At 44.8% G+C, this 14,164-nt stretch overlaps 1 protein-coding gene across 1 annotated transcript in view; it reads right to left on the bottom strand.

Moving 5' to 3' along the window:
* Positions 1 to 13,776, bottom strand: part of CPNE3 (copine 3) — a 74,754-nt gene extending 60,978 nt beyond the window's left edge. The window contains exon 1 of the mRNA XM_073679540.1: positions 13,618 to 13,776. The gene's annotated coding sequence lies outside the window, so the exon portion shown is untranslated. The remainder of the gene's footprint in view (positions 1 to 13,617) is intronic.
* Between the last annotated feature and the right edge of the window lie 388 nt (positions 13,777 to 14,164).

Raw genomic sequence — 14,164 nt, 5'->3', positions numbered from 1 at the left:
AGTGAGGGCCCATGTTCCAAACTTTGTTTTGAGGTCTAGGATCTGTTTTGGGTGTGTGTCCCAATAGCCTATTCAAGAAAATTTAAGTTTTTCTTAAGTACACAGCAGCGGCCGCTACACACTGAAGGAACTTCACAGTGCAGTATATTTACTGTACATTAGTCTTCTGCCTGAGCTAATAGCAGCAGATCGGTGGCAGTGCCGGGTAACCGGACAACGATTTCACCTGCTCAGCGAGGCAGTGACTAGTTCTTGCCTTCGGCATTTTCTTAATAACTAGGCAGATTAACTATTAATAAGATTAGAAAAGTTGTGTGACAACATCTAGAATGGTCTACATTTCTTTACATAAAGTCACATAGACACTCAGCTATTGCGCAGATCTTTATTTACACATCTTGAATCCATTATATTCCAAATATTGAGAACCTGAGATGATATTTTGGATGCCGGTCCCTGCAGCAGATTTAAAGATGACCACTAGAACGAGTGTATTATTTTCTAAAATGTCAAAGGTTACGTTTACCTTCGTAAAAAAAAAATATACATATATTAATTGCTCATCTGCTTCTTAAATGCAAAGAAAAGCAACTTTCAAAGTAGTCTTGTTTCACTGCTGCAAAGTGTTTGTAAGTCCTTTACCTAGTCAAGTGCTCTGCAAAACTGATAAGAATCAATCAGAGCTTCTGGTGGCTCTGTGCTCTCCCCTTCTCTCAGTGTTAGATGTAGCAGTAGGGAGAGGGCTGTACACAGTTCTCTATAGCATTGACTCAGTTGTTGGAAAAGGGGTAATATGTTAAAAGTAGTCTGCTTCCCCCAAAATGCCAATTAAGACGCATAAGCATTTATGTAGGAGACAGAGTCCCTATAAAAACCATACCAGGCATATACAGATCAAGTCAAAGGGGTTGTTCACTACTCGGACTACCCCTTGCTAAACATTATGTTTCCCCCAAATAAAATAATAACACTGATAATCATTTGTTGTGCCGTTCCAGTGGTGTCGGCACCAACTCTCCCGAAGCTTGTGTAACATTGTTATGCCACGCGATCCCTATGGCCAATCAACAGCCACCTCATTGTCCCCTCTATTGGACATAACTGACATCGGGAGGAAGTGCAACTGCTCCCTCACTGCTTGCCTTGTGTGATTTTTAGAGGGGCTATGTCACCTATATAAAAGTTTATGCAGTTTAATTGGCATTTTGGGGGTAACAGACTGCCTTTGAGGAGGGCAAAGAATACAAGATGTATAAAGAGTAAAGCACGTGAAGAAGAAGTAAGTGTAGGATAAAAGCTGAGCTGATATATGGGATAATGAAGGCAGCATCACTTTGGATACACACAAATCTCACTTCCAGCCTATATTACAGGGAGGGACACTCCCACAAAAGAAATTTTTTTTAACTTGGATGAAAATGCAAAGTGCTTATTAGTGGCGTTTGAAAATGAATGAAGATTGGAGACTGCAACTTAGGCCTCTTTCACACATCCTGATATTTCCGGTACGGGAAAAACCAGTACCGCAGATATCAGTGTCCGTTGGTGGCATAAGTGTGGCAACCATGTGCTGCATCTGTATCACACATATCGGCGCTTGGGAAACAGTGGTATAGTTTGCGCTGTTCCCCAGCGCCAGGTGCTGGAGAAAAGTCTCATTATTGTCTCCTGCTCATGCTGAGATCAGCGTCAGCAAGGGACAATGTTGAGAGTTGTATTCAGCCCCGCTGTCTACAAGTGCAAAATTAAGAATAAAGAAAAAAAACAATATTCCTCACCTATCCGAAGTTGAAAGAATCCATAGTGTCCCAGGCCGTAATCCATCTGTGTGACTGTGTGCTTGAGGCAACCTCTCCCATGGAAGAGCAAAGAAGAATGACTCAGGTAAGGAATATTATTGTTTTTTTTTTTATTCTTAATTTTACACTGATCTCAGCGTGAGCAGGGGACAATGATGAGAACTGTACCGCTGATTCCCAGGCGCCGGTACGTGTCACACTGATGACACACGGATGTTATCCGTGTGTCATTAGTGTGGGACGTTTTGCAGCCCGTGTGGCGTCAAAAAATGGACATGTCAGCATGTTTTGCCCACGGACACACAGTACGTGGAAACAAACTGACATGTGCGCAGACCCATTCATTTGCAGTGTCTCCAGTACGTGTGAAAACTGCCACCACACATACTGGAGAAACTGACCTGTGAAGGAGGCCTTAGGGAAATTTTATTAACTATAGGTAACCACTGACGTGAAAAAATATATATTTTTCAATGTCAAAAGTGTCCGTAGCTTTTAAGGATGCCGCAGTGGGGGATGATCACAAGATTTTCCTTTCCTCTGACAGAGTTTTGCTATTGTACTGTCATTATTAGAAGAACTGCTAACAAGAATGACACGTATTGTTTTGTGTTGGCTGGGCTGTACAATGAACAATCCCTCTTTATAACAGTTTATTTACTGTCCTCATACACAGGCAGATCCACTATTATGGACAAACAAGACATTATTATAGTGGAAAATATAAGGTTTTATCTATTGCGACTAGACATAATATTGTAGACTGGGTGCCAGATACACCACTCTTGTTGCAACCTACTGTGATGCGATTTTGTAGGACAAAACCTCAAATAATATAAAGTAAATTATGATCTCCTGCAATTTTGTGTATGTCTCCACCAAACTCATTGCCCCCAGCAAAAAATTTACACATAAAAACCATCGGTAAATGTACACCAAGGTTTTGTTTTGGAAATGCTGCAGATTTGCAGCAAATCTCATACTCTGTTCACGTTAGGAGACTGGCATCCAAACATTGTGGTCTGTACATGGACTGTGAGAGTCGGATGTGTGAAACCAGCCTAAGGCCAGTACACAGCATAGACAGTGCCCACAGTGCTTGGAGAGAAGAGAATAACTTCTTCTAGGTTCCCACTGGAATACAGTTTTTCAGGGATTCCAACAGAAACCCTGACGTAGTGATCGGTGGAGAGAACTGTACTACAGTCAGTATTTTACGGGAATTGGATGTTTCGCCCCCAGCAGTTCGCCCCCGGGTACATTTCACCCCAGCATTTGGCCCCCAGGATCTTTTGCCCCCGCACATCTCACCCCCAGTTCGAAACGTCCGGGGGCGAAACGTGCGGGGGTGAAATGATAGGGGCGAACTGCTGGGGGCGAAACTTCCTATAACGGTATTTTACATCAGTATTTGTAAGCCAAAACCAAGAGTGGAACAATCAGAGGAAAAGTATAATAGAAACGCGTCACCACTTGTGCACTTTTCACTCACTCCTGGTTTTGGCTTAAAAATGCTGATGCGAAATACTGACCAAATACTGACCGTGGCCTAAGTGGCCTCTAGAGTGCTGCTCTCTTCTCTTGCTTTTGTGTATCAGCATAGCTCTAATAAACGCATTTCCTCTCCATGTGCTTTTCTCCTTGTTTATAGCCTGTTTTCTCTTCACTCCATACAACTTTTGATACTTTCCCCTCTCTACACACTGTGATCTCACATCCAACCTATATTCCTGGGAGAGACACTCCCATAAAGAGAAAATCCCGATACTTGGATCATGCTACAAATTGCATATTAGAGGGTTCTGGGAATGAATGAAAACTGCAGACTGAAGCTTACATAAGCAAAGATAACCAATGTAATAAGCTTTCCCCCCCCCCCCCATGTACAAAAGTGTCCATATCTTTTTAACAATCGTTAAAAAGGACACTGGCGATAATTTCCATTCACAATTCTGTTATACTGAAATCCGGAAACAAGCAATGACTTCAGCAGCAGTCAAGTCATGTGCCTGTGCTGATAATATGGACACAAGTATGCCGTGGAATAATTGACTAGTCATAATCCATTCCAACACTCAGGTGGTTTTGAAACACTTTTTAAACTTCAAGAAGTGAGTCACATAATATGTAGTAAAGCACAAGTATTTTTTTCCATGTCATGAAATGACAACATCATTGAGAACAGTTTAATGATCCACACGATTTCTCAATGAGATTACATAAGCAGTGGCACAATTATGTGTAACTGGAAATTGTGACTTCTAGGGTCAGGAGCTCACAGTTGAAGGTGATCCACATTGTGCCGTCATTTTTCTTCTAGTCACCTCATAAAACATGTGACAATCATGGGGAATCTGTAGGAGGTAAAATCCACAAAAGTCCTAGCAAAAATGCTGCTGATTTATTACAGAATCCACTGTTTGAAATCCAAAGTAAAAGTCCTCAGCAGAAATTGTCAGGCTGGGGACATGAAATCCACAGCACCGCTCAGTATACGCTATGGATTTTCTCAGCTCTTATACCTATGACAGTCTATGGGGCTGTTCACATTTCAGATTTTTTCCTAAGACTGAGGGGTCCATGCAGAATTGCAGAGACATGTCCGAAATTGATCCGAGTGTCAGATCAAAATCAGCAATGCAAGTCTGTGGGTCCGTGTGCTGTCTGCTGTTCACTGACTGATAGAAGGTGGAGAAACTTTTTTTTTCTCATTAGTGAATAAAACTGATGAAAATCTGTAATGTAAATGGGTCAGTTTTTCTTGTACATGAAAAAACTAAACGTGTGAATGAGGCCTAAGCCTCTGCATACAGGACTATGTGAACACACCCTAAATAACAGGACTTCTCTTTTACAATGCACATATGTCAATGCTCTATAAAATGTTGTCAATTGGCTGCGTTAACCGTTCAAACAAGGTGGATGGGATTTCAATAAAACAAACAAACTGCGCTTTTTAAGGCTATGTTCACACACGTTGTGTTTTGCTGCGTATTTCGCAGCAGATTTTTATGCAAATTTCCAGCTGTGTCTGGCAGTACCAGCAAAGTCTATGAGAAACCAGAATTCTCTGTTCACACATGTTGCTTTTTGTTTGCGGAAAATTTGCATAAAAATCTGCTGTAAAATACGCAGCAAAACACAACGTGTGTGAAAATAGCCTTAATAATGTTGAACTGTGCATTTTTGTTTCTAAAGGCTTATATAGGGAGTTAAAAAAGGCATAGTCTCATCTAGAAGCATTACTTTACTGACTTACAGTGTGTATAAGGCGTACATAAATGGACATTATATAAAAGATTAATAATTGTTTGGTATATTAAAATGCAACATGCCCAATCATGCAGTGGCATCCCAAAAACTAAAAAAGTATACCACGCAGACTTCTATTTTCTGTATACCTTGGGAGCTTTCCTAGTGTATCTGTGGCGCCTCTGAGGGTTCGACCGCCACAGGGATGCTGCACTTCTTTAATGGAGTGTAGTGTTCCTCCTCTGAGGTAAGAACAGTGCGATGGTCAGGACACAACCTTTGCATCCAACACCACATTTCTCCACCAGAGGGGGCTAGAATGCACTAGGTGCTGCCCTCCTGGTTACAGGGAGACTGGGGAACCAAGAGTTAGGGGAACCAGTTAGTGGGTGAGGGTGGAGGACTCACAATTTAGTGACACTGTAAATTTCATATTTAATAAAAATCCATCTTGGTTCGTGGTCTTTCGCTGGTCCTTGTAGTCTAGTTCTTTGACGGTCCTGGTTAGTCAACTGGCCTGGCTGTCATGTACTGTGAACTCCTACCCTGAAAGTGGATCCTGTGTGGGCCTGCAGCGGATGGGGACACAGCCCTCGTACCTTGGCCTTGGGTCGAGGGGCAGTTTGCAGACGGGGAATGTCTCAACCCGGTCAAGGACCACGACCAAGAAGGCCCGGAGCTTAAGGGTGTAGCTCCATAGCAAATGGATCCCAGGGAGGATGCAGACGGAGCGGCGCACGCCACCTGTCCTCACCACCTGATATATTCAGAGGGAGTCCGGCTGCAAGAGGGGGTACCGGCCCCCGACACCCGACCTTGCTACTCTATGTCCTGGTCAGGAAAGCCCGGTAGGCCCTGAGGATCCCACCGGGTATCGGACGGAGCGGAGCTGCCACCCGTGCCCTTGTTCTGAGAGGAGCTCAGAGGGAGACCCGGCCTATGTACACACACAGACAGGAAAGGATACGGTCTGTAGTTCAGGAACACTCTGGCGCGGGGTCCTGATTGAATGCTGGACTTGCTCAGAGGTAGTCGGACCCCCGTCCCTGGTGACCGCAGGACTCCGTGGGGAGCAGGGAGTCGCCTTCCTTCTGCCATTTCGAATGTGAGTAAAGCCTTGGAAGTTCACCCCTATGGCCTCCGGACTGTTTATTCTGCGCCACACCGCACGACGCGGCGCCCTTACTCCTCTACTACTACCCCTGTCTTCCTGTCTCTCTGCCCTGAGGCCTTGCTCCGCCTGTGGGGAGTAGTAACAACGTTGGCCGCTATACCACCATGCCTCAGCGGACTGCAGCGGCGCTGGTGGCCTTCACCAGGTGCCACAGGTGGCGTAGTCGGAATCAGCCACTCAACCCGGATAAGCCCACACCATCCTTTTAATGTGACGGCCCTGAGCACGGGTCGGGTCCGGGCCACGGCTGCACCCCATCTCTCCATCATAGGACCCAACTCAGAGTCCCCCGTCTCCCAGGGTAAAGAAAAGGGCTTTCGAGTAGAGGCGTCACATATCCGTTTAATTGAAAGAAAAATTGGATAAGGCAAAAATACCCAGGATATCAACTACTAAAATTATAAGGCCCAATTCATGAGGACCAGCGTTGTTAACATCAGTTTTGATGAGGGGGCGTGCTGGAGTCAGACACTCCTGATTCATGAAGGAGTGCAAGCCTCTTCATGAATATGGGGCTTCTGATGAGTGGCATGTGCCCTGTTCGCTACGTTAGAAGTCTTACTCCAGTCAGGTACCGGAGTGAGATTTCTGGAGTACGGAACGCCATAGCTCATCATGAATTAGACGAGTTGTAGCATCAAGCCTCCACCGCACATCCGTCCTGCCCCAGAGCTGGGAAAAACTAGGGTGAAATGTTGCAATATTTAGGTGCTATTCCAAGTGTGAAAGCTTTAATGAATCAGACCCAGTGTTCTTGTATACCGGACAATGTAAGCAATGAAGAGACCACAGTTCTTGCCTGAGTGTTGAGGCCATACACATTGGATAAAAGTCAGCTGGACCTATCTATTTTGAACGCATCGGCCAACCATAATATTCTTGATTGCCTCCTGACTGCCCCCCACCAGACGGTGTCGGAGAAGAGACATATTCAATCGTTGGAAGTCAATTATATGATCCTTTTGGTTGTCAGGGACAGAACACAGGAGCATTGCTGTGTACGGGGGAGTCAAGAGAGATCGCTACTGGCTGAATAATAATGTAACGCATATGGCGAGCCTTAAGCAACAACAACAAAGTGCCATGAGTTTGACCCCCACCAATCTGATATTGATGACTATGCCATAAATTTTAGGCTTTATTCACAGGTGCATGCTCACAAAACAATTATATTTCATCTGTGTGATTGTTTGTTATTCATCTATTTTGTGTTTCATGTCTCAACATTTTCTATCATCCCTGTGCTATACGTTCCCCAACTTTTCCAAGCAATGAAAAAAGAAAAATATGACTTCTGTCTGCAAAACAAACCAGTGTAGGACATGCCTTTTTTTTTTTTTTTTTATTATATATGTCAACGGTTTTCTAGTTTGTAAAAACATAGACTGTTGCATCTTGATGCTATCCTTGTGCTGCCTGTGATTTTCATAGACCCATAGACTTGAATGGGTAATTTTGATAAGTGACTCGAATCAAAAACGGACTTATCCGTGATTTTCTCCAGACCATCCGATCCAAAGAAAAGAACGACATGTGAGCAGCCACATGGATAGAACATGTATGTGACTCATGGACGTCTAGATGAGGCTTTAGGGCAGTGGTCGTCAACTCCGGTCAAGAGACACCAACAGGCATGTTTTCAGGATAAATGTATCACCTGCACATGCAGTAATTCCATCACCTGTGCAATACTAAGGAAATCCTGAAAACAAGTCCTTTTGGTGGCTCTGGAGGACTGGAGTTGGGGGACACTGCCTTAGAGTATAATATGTCTGTAGAAAAAAAATACAGCATACGGATGACAAACATAACCATCTGCTTAAGACGTTTGTGACCTCATTCAGACGTCTGTGATGTTCGAGCCATGTTGTTTTTTTACAGATAGGGCATGTTCCTAGTACAATACATGGGCTGTTCACACATCTGTTATCTTTGCAGATGAAGTCACTGATCAAAATTGCCCATTCAAGTTTATGGGTCCGTGAAATCCTCAGACTGTACACTAGAGTTGTCATTTCTGTCACTGAATATTTGTTAGAAGAGCTTGAGAAACCACAAGATTTTTTTTCCAGAAGAAAAAAACCTATACACTGACCAAACAAGTACAAAAATCTGATCCAAAACACTGTTTGAAATCACTTATGAGAAAAAAAAGGACATATAAATGATCCCTAAGAACTGGTGATGTGCGAACGTGCTCGGATAAGGTGTAATCTGTCAGAATGGGTTACTGAAGCGAGGTCCTGTCCAGGCCCGAAATCGAACGTCACCACTGCTGCGCCAGTCCCAACACCCGCACTCGTGAGAGGGGCAGGGCTTACAAAGGAAAAGGCCGCAAAGCCTCGCGGTGAAGAAATGGCGGCGCCCAGCACCCAGGTCAGCGAATCAGAAATTCCAGGCCCCTAGCCTCACAACTAACCACTGACTGTCTGAGGCCCACAGCACTTACATGGGCCATTCCAGAGGAGCCATCCGCTCTGCTGCCATCACCAAGCCCAGTGAGTAACGATGTAGTCCGGTACTCATAGAATCATAGAATCATAGAATGGTAGAGTTGGAAGGGACCTCCTGGGTCATCTGGTCCAACCCCCTGCTCAAAGCAGGATTCACTAGATCATCTCAGACAGATGTCTGTCCAGCCTCTGTTTGAAGACGTCCATTGAAGGGGAACTCACCACCTCTCGTGGCAGCCTGTTCCACTCATTAATCACCCTAACTGTCAAAAAGTTTTTTCTAATATCTAATCTGTGTCTCCTCCCATTTAGTTTCATCCCATTGCTTCTAGTCTTTCCTTGTGCAAATGAGAATAAAGATGATCCTTCTACAATGTGACAGCCCTTGACATATTTGTAGACAGCTATTAAGTCTCCTCTCAGTCTTCTTTTTTGCAAGCTAAAAATTCACCACTCTGAACTCCGCTGACTTTTCTGACGGCACTGCGAGCGTGAGAATTGACGTCAGTGAGGTAAATGGCGTTCATTGGATATGAACCCCGCTCAACTTTATCACGTCACTGTAAGCTCAGTGTCTCTGCTGGATGGCAGGCTGTATAGTCGCGTCATGCAACAATGCAGCCTGCCATCTAGAAGGAACCTCCTGGGCCACAGTGTCCAGCCCCCTGCTCAAAGCAGGATTCACTAGATCATCTCAGACAGATGTCTGTCCAGCCTCTATTTGAAGACTTCCATTGAAGGAGAACTCACCACCTCTCGTGGCCGCCTGTTCCACTCATTGATCACCCTCACTGTCAAAAATTTTTCCTAATATCTAATCTGTATCTTCTCCCATTCAGTTTCATTAAATTGCTTCTCGTGTTTCTAGGGACAAATGAAAATAAAGCTGATCCCTCTACAGTGTGACATCCCTTCAGATATCTGTAGACATCTATTAAGTCTCCTCTTAGCCTTCTCTTTTGCAAGCTAAACATTCCCAGATCCTTTAACCGTTCCTCTGAACATGTACCAGTTTTCTTTTCTGTTTTTAAAAATGTGGTGGCCAGAACTGGACACAGTATTCTAGATGAGGTCTGACCAAGGAGGAGTAGAGGGGGATAATTACTTCACGTGATCTAGACTCTATGCTTCTGTTAATGCAACCCAGAATTGTGTTTGCCTTTTTTGCTGCTGCATCACACTGTTGACTCACGTGCAGTCTGTGATCTATTAGTATACCCAAGTCTTTTTCACATGTACTGTTGCTTAGTTCTATTCCTCCAATTCTGTAGATATCATTTTAGTTTTTCTTGCCCAGATGTAGAATCTTGCATTTCTCAGTTAAATACCATTCCATTAGTCGTTGCCCATTGTTCAAGGTTATCTAGATCCTTCTGAATCCTTTCTCTGTCTTCTCAAGTGTTAGCCATCCCTCCTAGCTTTGCATCCTCTGCAAATTTAATTAGTTTACCTTCAGTTCCCTTATCTAGATCATTTATAAAAATGTTGAACAACACTGGGGCCAGGAAAGTGCCTTGTAGTAACCCCCTTGAAACACTCTTCCAATTGGATGTGCAACCATTTATTACCACTCTGAGTACGATCACTGAGCCAGTTATGAATCCATCTAACCTTGACCTTGTCAATCCCATACTTGCTAATTTTTTCAATAAGGATAGTATGAGATACTTTATCAAATGGTTTGCTGAAGTCGAGATATACTATATCTCCTGCATTTCCCTAATCCACCCAATCAGTGATTCCATCATAGCAGGAAATTAGATTAGTCTGGAATGACTTGGTTTGCCGTCTGTTTGTAAAAGATCAATTGTAAACAGACAACAGAAAAAAGAACAGTTCAATTTAGGCTGGGTTCATATCACATTGAGTACACAGTCTACATTTCATCAGAGGCTTCAGTATGAACTTCTAAGGCCACGGCCCCACTGTCGGTATTTGATTCGTATTTTTTCTCAGGAGTGGAAGCCAAAACCAGGTGAGGAACAATCACAGAAAAGGTAGAAACAAGTCACCAATTCTGCATTTATCACCCACTCCTGGTTTTGGCTTCCACTCCTGAGAAAAAATACTGACCAAATACTGATAGTGGGGCCGTGGCCTGAAAATACAATTCTGATGGTCCTTAGATGGAACTACTTTATACTTCTGGCCTCTTTCAGAGCTGACCTCTGTTTTTAAACAGATACAAAAGTGTGGACGCCTAAAATAAAGAAAGCAGACCCTCTCAGAATGGAGGGCAAACAAAGCACAAAGTGCTTTGCCTGCCTTATTATTGTGAATGGATACGTCGGTAGGTCCATTCGATTTTTGCTTGTTTTTTTGGCTTCAGACTCAAATTGCCTTACAAGACTCTTGAAAATTAGATCAATGTGATGTGAACAAATCCTAACCTCCTTCAGTTTATAAAAAAAAACCAAAAAAAAACCAGATGAATAAAAGGAAGGGAAATAAAAGCAAAACAGACGTCATGTGAGAGAAAAAGAGGCTTTGTTGTTTTTTTTAGGGGAAACTGATGTGTGAATGGGTCCTAAGTCCTTAGAGAACTGGAAAAATGCTTTATAACATACAGGAGGTCCTGCAGTTCTTTAAAGTGTGGGCACATCCAAAGCTCGGGTGCATGGACATTAATTATTGTATCCTGGAGGACAACTCCATATAAAACCACAGAAGCATTTAACAAACATTTCCATTTGCCTTGTATATAAATATATGATGTGTACACAATACACAGGAAAGACCAGAATAGGCCAAACCTTAAATCAATAATGCCTTAGCCAAGCCCCATAGTAAACTACTATATAAACATGGAGCATACATGTATAAGTATATACCCCTGCATGCCCAGGACACACTGCTGAGCGTGGTATTATCCCCATAGTGAATACTGTATACATGCAGCTTATTTATACATATATACAACACATGCACAGGGCACACTACTGTGTGCAGGGTTTCCCCCATAGTAAATACTGTATACATGCAGCATTTGTAAGTATATATTTATTCGTATACACACCACATGCTCAGCACACACCACTGTGCGCGGTATGGTATCACTATGGCAGTGCACAGTGCTGTGTGCGGTATGGTATCACTATGGCAGTACACAGTGCTGTGTGCGGTATGGTATCACTATGGCAGTGCACAGTGCTGTGTGCGGTATGGTATCACTATGGCAGTACACAGTGCTGTGTGCGATATGGTATCACTATGGCAGTACACAGTGCTGTGTGCGGTATGGTATCACTATGGCAGTACACACTGCTGTGTGCGGTATGGTATCACTATGGCAGTACACACTGCTGTGTGCGGTATGGTATCACTATGGCAGTGCACAGTGCTGTGTGCGGTATGGTATCACTATGGCAGTGCACAGTGCTGTGTGCGGTATGGTATCACTATGGCAGTGCACAGTGCTGTGTGCGGTATGGTATCACTATGGCAGTACACAGTGCTGTGTGCGGTATGGTATCACTATGGCAGTACACACTGCTGTGTGCGGTATGGTATCACTATGGCAGTGCACAGTGCTGTGTGCGGTATGGTATCACTATGGCAGTACACAGTGCTGTGTGCGGTATGGTATCACTATGGCAGTACACAGTGCTGTGTGCGGTATGGTATCACTATGGCAGTACACACTGCTGTGTGCGGTATGGTATCACTATGGCAGTGCACACTGCTGTGTGCGGTATGGTATCACTATGGCAGTACACACTGCTGTGTGCGGTATGGTATCACTATGGCAGTGCACAGTGCTGTGTGCGGTATGGTATCACTATGGCAGTGCACAGTGCTGTGTGCGGTATGGTATCACTATGGCAGTACACACTGCTGTGTGCGGTATGGTATCACTATGGCAGTACACACTGCTGTGTGCGGTATGGTATCACTATGGCAGTACACACTGCTGTGTGCGGTATGGTATCACTATGGCAGTGCACAGTGCTGTGTGCGGTATGGTATCACTATGGCAGTACACACTGCTGTGTGCGGTATGGTATCACTATGGCAGTGCACAGTGCTGTGTGCGGTATGGTATCACTATGGCAGTGCACAGTGCTGTGTGCGGTATGGTATCACTATGGCAGTACACACTGCTGTGTGCGGTATGGTATCACTATGGCAGTGCACAGTGCTGTGTGCGGTATGGTATCACTATGGCAGTGCACAGTGCTGTGTGCGGTATGGTATCACTATGGCAGTATACACTGCTGTGTGCGGTATGGTATCACTATGGCAGTGCACAGTGCTGTGTGCGGTATGGTATCACTATGGCAGTACACACTGCTGTGTGCGGTATGGTATCACTATGGCAGTGCACACTGCTGTGTGCGGTATGGTATCACTATGGCAGTACACACTGCTGTGTGCGGTATGGTATCACTATGGCAGTGCACACTGCGGTGTGCGGTATGGTATCACTATGGCAGTGCACAGTGCTGTGTGCGGTATGGTATCACTATGGCAGTGCACAGTGCTGTGTGCGGTATGGTATCACTATGGCAGTGCACAGTGCTGTGTGCGGTATGGTATCACTATGGCAGTACACACTGCTGTGTGCGGTATGGTATCACTATGGCAGTGCACAGTGCTGTGTGCGGTATGGTATCACTATGGCAGTACACACTGCTGTGTGCGGTATGCTATCACTATGGCAGTGCACACTGCTGTGTGCGGTATGGTATCACTATGGCAGTGCACACTGCTGTGTGCGGTATGGTATCACTATGGCAGTGCACACTGCTCTGTGCGGTATGGTATCACTATGGCAGTACATAAATTCGCAGTGTAACTTTTCAGAGCACTGGGGCCTCACTCTTGTGGCCGCACTCCCTCAGACACAAGACAGCAATGGGTAAATGCAGAAACACCACACCCAGCAACCAGCACAAGCCATGCACATAGCAGCCAGCAGCCAGCTCGCCCAGGCACCCACCTCTGTATAGCAGCAGCAGCAGCAGCCACTGGGCGACGTCCCCTCCTGACTTTCTGTTCTGTCTGTGTGTTGTGTAGTGTGAGCTGAGGTAAATCTTCCCTCCCCTCTCTCTCTCTCTCCCTCCCTCACTGCTCCCCTCCCAGCACTCTCACACCAGTGACAGGATTTCCTACACTCTCCTAGTCCACATAGCAGAGAGCTGTCTCATAGTGGAGGCGGTGTGCTGGGCTGCACCGCCCGCCTGGCGTGACCAGGTTTAGGCCGGGTTCACACACACTTGTGTTATGTGTATCCACTACAGATATTACATGTAATATACAGTCAGGAAGTATTAGGCTATGTGCGCACGATGCAGAAATGCTCAGGATGTTTTCCTGAGCGTTTCTGCATCTCCCCGGCAGAAAAAAAACGCATGCGGATTGTACATGCGTTTTCCTGCCAGGGACATGCGGATGTGAAGCGTTCCTCACATGCATTTCTGCATGTGTAGCACCCTGAGGATTCGGCTGCTACAGGGGTATTGCACCTCAATCCAGAGGTGTGATAT

The sequence above is a fragment of the Phyllobates terribilis genome, unplaced genomic scaffold (genome assembly GCF_046119375.1).
Source record: "Phyllobates terribilis strain yellow unplaced genomic scaffold, ASM4611937v1 Scaffold_4__5_contigs__length_816908805, whole genome shotgun sequence".
NCBI classification, from domain to species: domain Eukaryota; kingdom Metazoa; phylum Chordata; class Amphibia; order Anura; family Dendrobatidae; genus Phyllobates; species Phyllobates terribilis.
This window is presented reverse-complemented; position numbering and strand designations above follow the sequence as displayed.